This window comes from Bos indicus x Bos taurus, chromosome 4 (genome assembly GCF_003369695.1).
Source record: "Bos indicus x Bos taurus breed Angus x Brahman F1 hybrid chromosome 4, Bos_hybrid_MaternalHap_v2.0, whole genome shotgun sequence".
In the NCBI taxonomy this organism is placed as follows: Eukaryota; Metazoa; Chordata; class Mammalia; order Artiodactyla; family Bovidae; genus Bos; species Bos indicus x Bos taurus.
The window spans coordinates 37,044,923-37,052,500 of record NC_040079.1 but is presented as its reverse complement, the minus strand read 5'-3'; positions in this window follow the sequence as shown (position 1 = coordinate 37,052,500).

Below are 7,578 nucleotides of genomic sequence, written 5' to 3'. Positions count from 1 at the left end.
GAAAGACGTTTAGAAGAGCAAAATGGAAAGGCTAGACAATATGGAATCATTAATTCCATCATTATCCAGAGAAAATGGCTGGGGATGGAGCATCTTTATTATTCAGGAATATGAAAAATAAGAAATGATGGAATGAAAACTTGAGACTTCTTAAACCTCAAGCTGGTATCTGATCTCTCTTTTGAACAAATAGATATTTTCCTCATATAACCAACTAGGGAATGACTGACATAGTGAAAGTATAGGGAAAAAGTTATTGTTTTAGGTAAGCCAACCATGATATTCTACTTATACCTTCTTTTGAAGTTCAGCCCACAGCCAAAACTGGTCTGGTCTGGTAACAGATAAAGTGGTATGTCTCCCTTTGAAATGGACCAGGTCCCAGCCTGACACAGGAGTGCATTCTAGAAGAGTGCTTGTGAGCTTCCTCCCAACCAAGAAACCCCTCCTCTCTTACTGCACCCCTGGGCACTGCTGCTCTCCCAGGTCATCATATTTGTTCATGATAACCCACAACCACAGGTCAAAGCTTCACATCCTTCCACTTCTGTGACTGCAAGGAAGATGAGATTGGCTAGTAAATGCACAAACTTTAACTTGCTGTACTGCTCAGCAAGCTCTTGGAGTTGGTGATGGACAGGGAAGCCTGGCGTGCTGTAGTCCACGGGGTCGCAAAGAGTCGGACATGACTGAGCAACTAAACTGGACTTGAACTGATCAGCAACCACGTGGTTTAACTGTTTGCAGCTTTAGGACAGTCTGAAGGATTAAATATATTTTATTTTAAATTTTTCCAGGGGTGGTAAGATTTTGTTCTGCACATTTGTTTCTTTGATCTGCTGTGATTTCAATTTCTGTGTATGACGGTAAGGTAGCAATCTTAATATGGAGATCCAGTTTCTTCCCCAATTACTGACAAATACATCATTACACCACTGTTTTTCATCATCACGTAGTGATAACTATCTTTTCATATGCTCACATTTTCTCCCTCCTCTTCCACTCTCTATCTGCTTATACAGGCCAGTTTCTCCAAGGGCAAAACTAGAGGTGGAAGTTACTGTGTACACACAAGAAACACAATCACAATCATGTGTAGGATAAAAAATATGCTATACATAACCTGTGTGTGACCAAAGAAATCAGAGAAAATAAAAATACTTGAAGACAATAAAAATGGAAATGAGTGAAGCAAAAGTCGCTCAGTTCAGTTCAGTTCAGTTTAGTCGCTCAATCGTGTCTGACTGTTTGCGACCCCATGAATCAAAGCACGCCAGGCCTTCCTGTCCATCACCAACTCCCAGAGTTCACTCAGACTCCCGTCCATCGAGTCCGTGATGCCATCCAGCTATCTCATCCTCTGTCGTCCCCTTCTCCTCCTGCCCACAATCCCTCCCAGCATCAGAGTCTTTTCCAATGAGTCAACTCTTCGCATGAGGTGGCCAAAGTACTGGAGTTTCAGCGTTAGCATCATTCCTTCCAAAGAAAACCCAGGGCTGATCTCCTTCAGAATGGACTGGTTGGATCTCCTTGCAGCCCAAGGGACTCTCAAGAGTCTTCTCCAACACCACAGTTCAAAAGCATCAATTCTTTGGTGCTCAGCTTTCTTCACAGTCCAACTCTCACATCCATACATGACCACTGGAAAAGCCATAGCCTTGACTAGACGGACCTTTCTTGGCAAAGTAATGTCTCTGCTTTTCAATGTGCTATCTAGGTTGGTCATAACTTTCCTTCCAAGGAATAAGCGTCTTTTAATTTCATGGCTGCAGTCACCATCTGCAGTGATTTTGGAGCCCCCAAAAATAAAGTCTGACACTGTTTCCACTGTTTCCCCATCTATTTCCCAGGAATTGATGGGACCAGATGCCATGATCTTCATCACTCAGTCAAGTCTAACTCTTTGCTACCCCATGGACTATGCAGTCCATGGAATTGTCCAGGCCTGAATACTGGAGTGGGTAGCCTTTCCCTTCTCCAGGGGATCTTTCCAACCCAGGGATCAAACCCAGGTCTCCTACAGTGCAGGTGGATTCTTTACCAGCTGAGCCACAAGGAAAGCCCAAGAAGACTGGAGTGGGTAGCCTATCCCTTCTCCAGTGGATCTTCCTGGCTCAGGAATCAAACCGGGGTCTCCTGCTTTGCAGACGGCTTCTTTTCTAACTGAGCTATCAGGGAAGCCCCAAAATAGAACATCATAAAAATCTGTGGCACACAGCAGAAGCAATTCTAAGAGTAAGCTGTATAGTGATACAAGCCTATCTCAGGAGACAAGAACAACCTGAATAAACAGCCTAAACTAACACATAAAAGAACTAGAGGGAAGAAGAACAAACAAACCTAAAAGTAAGTAGAAGGAAAGAATAATAAAGATCAGAGCAGATATAAATAAAATAGAGCCTAAAAGAACAATAGAAAATATCAGTGATATCACGAACTGGTTATTTGAAAAGACAAATTGGAAAAACAAATTTATCAAGTAAAAAAGAGAAAAATCTCAAATATGCAAAATTAGACTTGAAATAGAAGAAATTGCAATTGACACCATCAAAATACAAACGATAATAAGACATTACTGCAAATAATCATTTGCCATGCAAGAAAACAGACAACCTAGAATAAATGGATAAATTCCTAGAAATGTAAAATCTCTCTACTTAACCAGGAAGAAATAGAAAATATAAATACACCATCAGAAATGAAACTGCATCAGTAATCAAAAGCATTCCAAAAACAAAAGTGTAGGACCAGACAACTTCTCAGATTAATTCAACCTAATATTTATAAAAGAATATCTGTCTCAAAATATTCCAAAAATATCAAAGAGGAAGGAACACTTCCCACCACATCATCAAAAATTAAATATTAAGTAATGATGTCTCCTAATGTTTAGTCCTTAAGTCACGTCCAACTCTTTGCAACCCCATGGACTATAGCCTGCCAGTTTCCTCTTTCCATGAGATTTCCCAGGCAAGAATACTGGAGTGGGTTGCCATTTCCTTCTCCAGGGGATCTTCCTAACCCAGGGATCAAACCCACATCTCCTGCATTGGCAGGTAGATTCTTTACCGCTGAGTCACCTGGAAAGCCAAAGATGTCTCTTTCCATCTTCTCATTCCAAGTTTCTTTACCCGAAGATCCAATCAGTCTCCTACTTGTTCCTTCTAGCTCACATTTCTAGATGCTTTTTAAAATAAACCTAATACTTTCAGGTTTATAGGCTAGGTTTAGAAAAGGTAGAGGAACCAGAGATCAAGTTGCCAACATTCTTCGGATCATAGAGAAAGCAGGAGAATTCCAGAAAAACATCTACTTCTGCTTCATTAACTATGCTAAAACCTTTGTGTGGATCACAACAAACTGTGGAAAATTCTCAAAGAGATGGGAATACTAGACCTGTCTCCTGAGAAACCCGAATGCAGGTCAAGAAGCAAGAGTTAGAACTGGACATGGAACAACTGACTGTTTCAAAATTAATAAAGGAGTATGGCAAGGCTGTATATTGTCACCCTGCTTATTTAACTTATATGCAGAGTACATCCTGGGAAATGCCAGGCTGGATGAAGCACAAGCTGTAATCAAGATTTCTGGGAGAATTACCAACAACCTCAGATATGCAGATGATTCCACTCTAATGACAGAAAGTGAAGAGAATCTGAAGCGTCTCTTGATGAGGGTGAAAGAGGAGAGTGAAAAAGCTGGCTTTTTCAACATTCAAAAAATGAAGATCATGGCATTCGGTCTCATTACTTCATGGCAAATAGAAGGAGAAAAAGTGGAAACAGTTGACAGAATTTTTTTTTTTTTTGGATTCCAAAATCACTGCAGACTGTCACTTTAGTCATGAAATTAAAAGACACTTGCTACTTTGGAAAAAAAAAAAAAAAAAAACCTGTGACTAACCCAGATAGTGTATTAAGAAGCAGAGACATCACTTTGCTAACAAAATCTGTATAGCCAAAGGTACAATTTTTCTAGTAGTCATGTATGGATGTGACAGTTGGATCATAAATAAGGTTGAGTGCCCAAGAATTTATGCTTTCAAATTGTGCTGGAGAAGACACTTGAGAGTCACTTGGACAGCAAGGAGATCAAACTAGTCAATACTAAAGGAAATCACCCTGAATCTTCATTGGAAGGCCTGATACTGAAGCTGAACCTCCAATACTTTAGCCACCTGATGCAAAGAGCTGACTCATTGGAAAAGAACCAGATGCTGGGAAAGATTGAAGACAAAAGGAGCAGGGGGAAGCAAAGGATGAGATGTTTAGATAGCAATACTGACTCGATGTACATGAGTTTGAGCAAACTCTGGGAGATAGTGGAGGTCAGAAGAGACTGGTGTGCTATAGTCCATGGGGTTACAAAGAGTCAAACATGACTTAGCAACTGAACAAGAGCAATCATTTATATGGTATTTGATAAAGAGCTTTTTTGTTCTCCCAACAAATGATCAGTAGCTCAAAGCCAGTTTTAAAATAATCTCTCATTTCCCTAAAATTTAAAAATTCCTTATCATATTTTTACATTAATATATGCTTGGAGTGTTTTCTGTAGGACTTTTGTTTCATTTATGTTTCATAATTCTTACAACATAATTAGCTCAACCCCAATCCTTACAACATACAACAACAACAAATAAAGTTTATCTTAACTTTGATTGGAATTATAGTCAGTTTATGTGATTTTAGGAAGGATTAGCATGTTTATGATATGGAGTTTTTCTTTCATGAATATATGTCCCTCTATTTATGCAGGCCTGGCCTCTATGTAAAGAATATACAGATGAAGCAGACAGGAGTCTTCCTCCCAGGAGCCACTTGCAGTCCAGACAGTTGAAGACAAAACTGCAGCCTTGGCTGAGATGGCCCCATTACCCTGTGCTTCCTCTGTGGCTACTGGGAATACTTGGCAATGGCTGAGCACCAAGTAATTCCCAGACCTGAACTTGACCTCATTTTTCTGACTTAGGTACTGTCATATCCTCCCCCACCCCTAACGCATGGTGAACTTGGGATTCAGAGAAACTCTGTAGCATCCAAAATCACAAAGGCATTGATATCAGAAGAGACACAGTTTGAAGCCAAGTATAAATGTCATTTAAACTTATGCTTTTCCCTACACTCTACCCAGAACCAACAAGAAGTAATGAAAGGATAAAGAAGAGAAGTGGGGGAGTCAGGGTGACCTGTATATTCACAGAGATGCAGCATGTGTTCTTGCAAATGTATCCAGGTAGGAAATTGATCCTCTGATGAAAATGGTTGGAACAGAAAGAATTCCCATCTTTTGGATAAAACATGATTAAGCAATATAACAGCTCACATATTTAGAAAATAATGATAGGAGTTGCACTGTGCTATTTCCTATGTACCTCAAAGGAAATATCAAGTTAAACTAATGATTTGTTCATTTCCTCTAGTCAGAAATTAATGGACCATTGAGAATGCTTTGTGGAGCCAGAAGATCCAAGTCAATATGTAGCCGAAAAGTGAGAGGGTCTATATATGTCATACTTTGCATGGTTGAACCAATAAGAAGGATCAATAAATAGCTTCTGTAGTTAAGTTTTCTATACTGAAGGGATAAATATTTGTAAAATAGCAGCCTGAATTTTTGGTCATCCTCTATCTGGTTGGCACAGGAAAAATAGAATATTTACACCCAGCTCCTAACTTGCCCCTGATTGCTGTGAGATGGGTAGGAATTTCCCTGAAGGACAAGGATGTGTGTGGCTGCCCCACAACCTTGACCATGAAGCTTCACCACACAGAATGTGTCCCAGGATGTTAAAACATCTTTTTCTGTACTTTCAACCTTGCTAATGGTCATTTTATTTATCTCGTGAATTCCTTAGAAGCTCTGACAAACCTGCTAATATTTATTGCACCAGCCCTTCTATGCATCCCCACTGTGTCAGTACAGTGACCTGGGTCCTCAGAGACCTCTCAGTGGCTCATGGCGACCATCTCTGAAACGCGTCTGCTTCCCGGGATTGCTCCCCTGACAACCAACCTTCCTGCTATTTTTCTTTCTAAAGCACAGATCTGATCATATCACTTTCCTCCTATCACCGTCAGTATCTCCTCATCATTCATTCTTTTCTAAAAATATATATTTGAAAATGCTGTAAAAATTGCTCACATTCCTACTTCTTAAAAAATAACTATTAAGTAAGGATGTCTCCTGTTCTCTTTCTATTGAAGTTTCTCTACTCAAGGAGTCAATTAATCTCTTACTTGTTCCTTTTAACTCACATCTCTCAGTTCAGTTCAGTCTCTCAGACATGTCTGACTCTTTGTGACCCCATGGACTGCAGCACACCTGGTTTCCCTGTCCATCACCAACTTCTGGAGCTTGCTCAAACTCATGTCCATCGGGTTGGTGATGCCATCCAACCATCTCATCCTCTGTTGTCCCCTTCTCCTCCTGCCTTCAATCTTTCCCAGCATCAGGGTCTTTTCCAGTGAGTCAGTTCTTCACATATGGTGGCCAAAGTATTGGAGCTTCACATCTCTAGATGTTTTTTAATATGAACTTCACTTATATTGTGTTTGATAGAAAACTATTTCTGTTTTCCCAACAGATTATCAATTATCCTAATCTAGTTTTAAGATAATCTCTTTGTTTCCCTACAATTTAAAAATGACTTACCATATTTTTATACCAACATATACTTGGAGTATTTGCTAGAGGATTTCTGTTTCATTTATGTCTCAGTGTTCATACACCATTATCATGTTATGTCAGTAACTTTACAATAAAGGTTTAGATCTGTTAGGCCAAAGGTCTATTCAATATTATTCTTAATCATATTTAATGTTATTTAACTTGCTAACCCTGAACCCTTATATCATAGAACAAAAAATGAAATATTTTCTTAATGCTCATAAGAATTATAGTAACTTCATAAATGTGAATTTAGGAAAGATCAGTATCTTTATGATATTTAGTTTTTCTTATACAAATATGATATGTCTCTTTATTTATTCGGGTTTAATTTTATGGCCTTTATAAAACCTTACACTCTTTCTTCTTATAGCTCTAGAATTTTCTTATAAATTTGACAAATGATTTTATAACTCTTTACTTACTCTTTTGCATTTTATTGGTAAAGCTTTCATGGGTTTGGAAAAATAGGCAACTCCTAAAGCTCCTGATAATTTGATTCATGGTCTAGAATAAGGAAAAACAGAGTACAAGCTACCAGAGAGGTACTGAGTGGTACCTCAGATACCACTGAGATCTCAATAGGTCCAAATGGTATTTGACAACCCAAAGTATGAATACTATTAACTTAATTTTCAATTAAAAAAAGCTTTCTAAACAAAATATTCATCCAGATCTCTTGTCTTCTGTGTATTAAGGGCTCAGCTACTATGAATGGACAGTTGGCACTGTGACCTATTTTCATTCTCAGGGCAAAGGCACTGCTTGGTGATAGGACTTAGGCCAGGACCAACCAGGTGGATCTGGCATGGACAGAAGGATACTTGATCTGTTTTGTGTGGGTCCTGGGGGATGGACAGCTCATGCATGCCAGAGGAGCACCCAGATGCCCCTGACAACCTTTTTTCA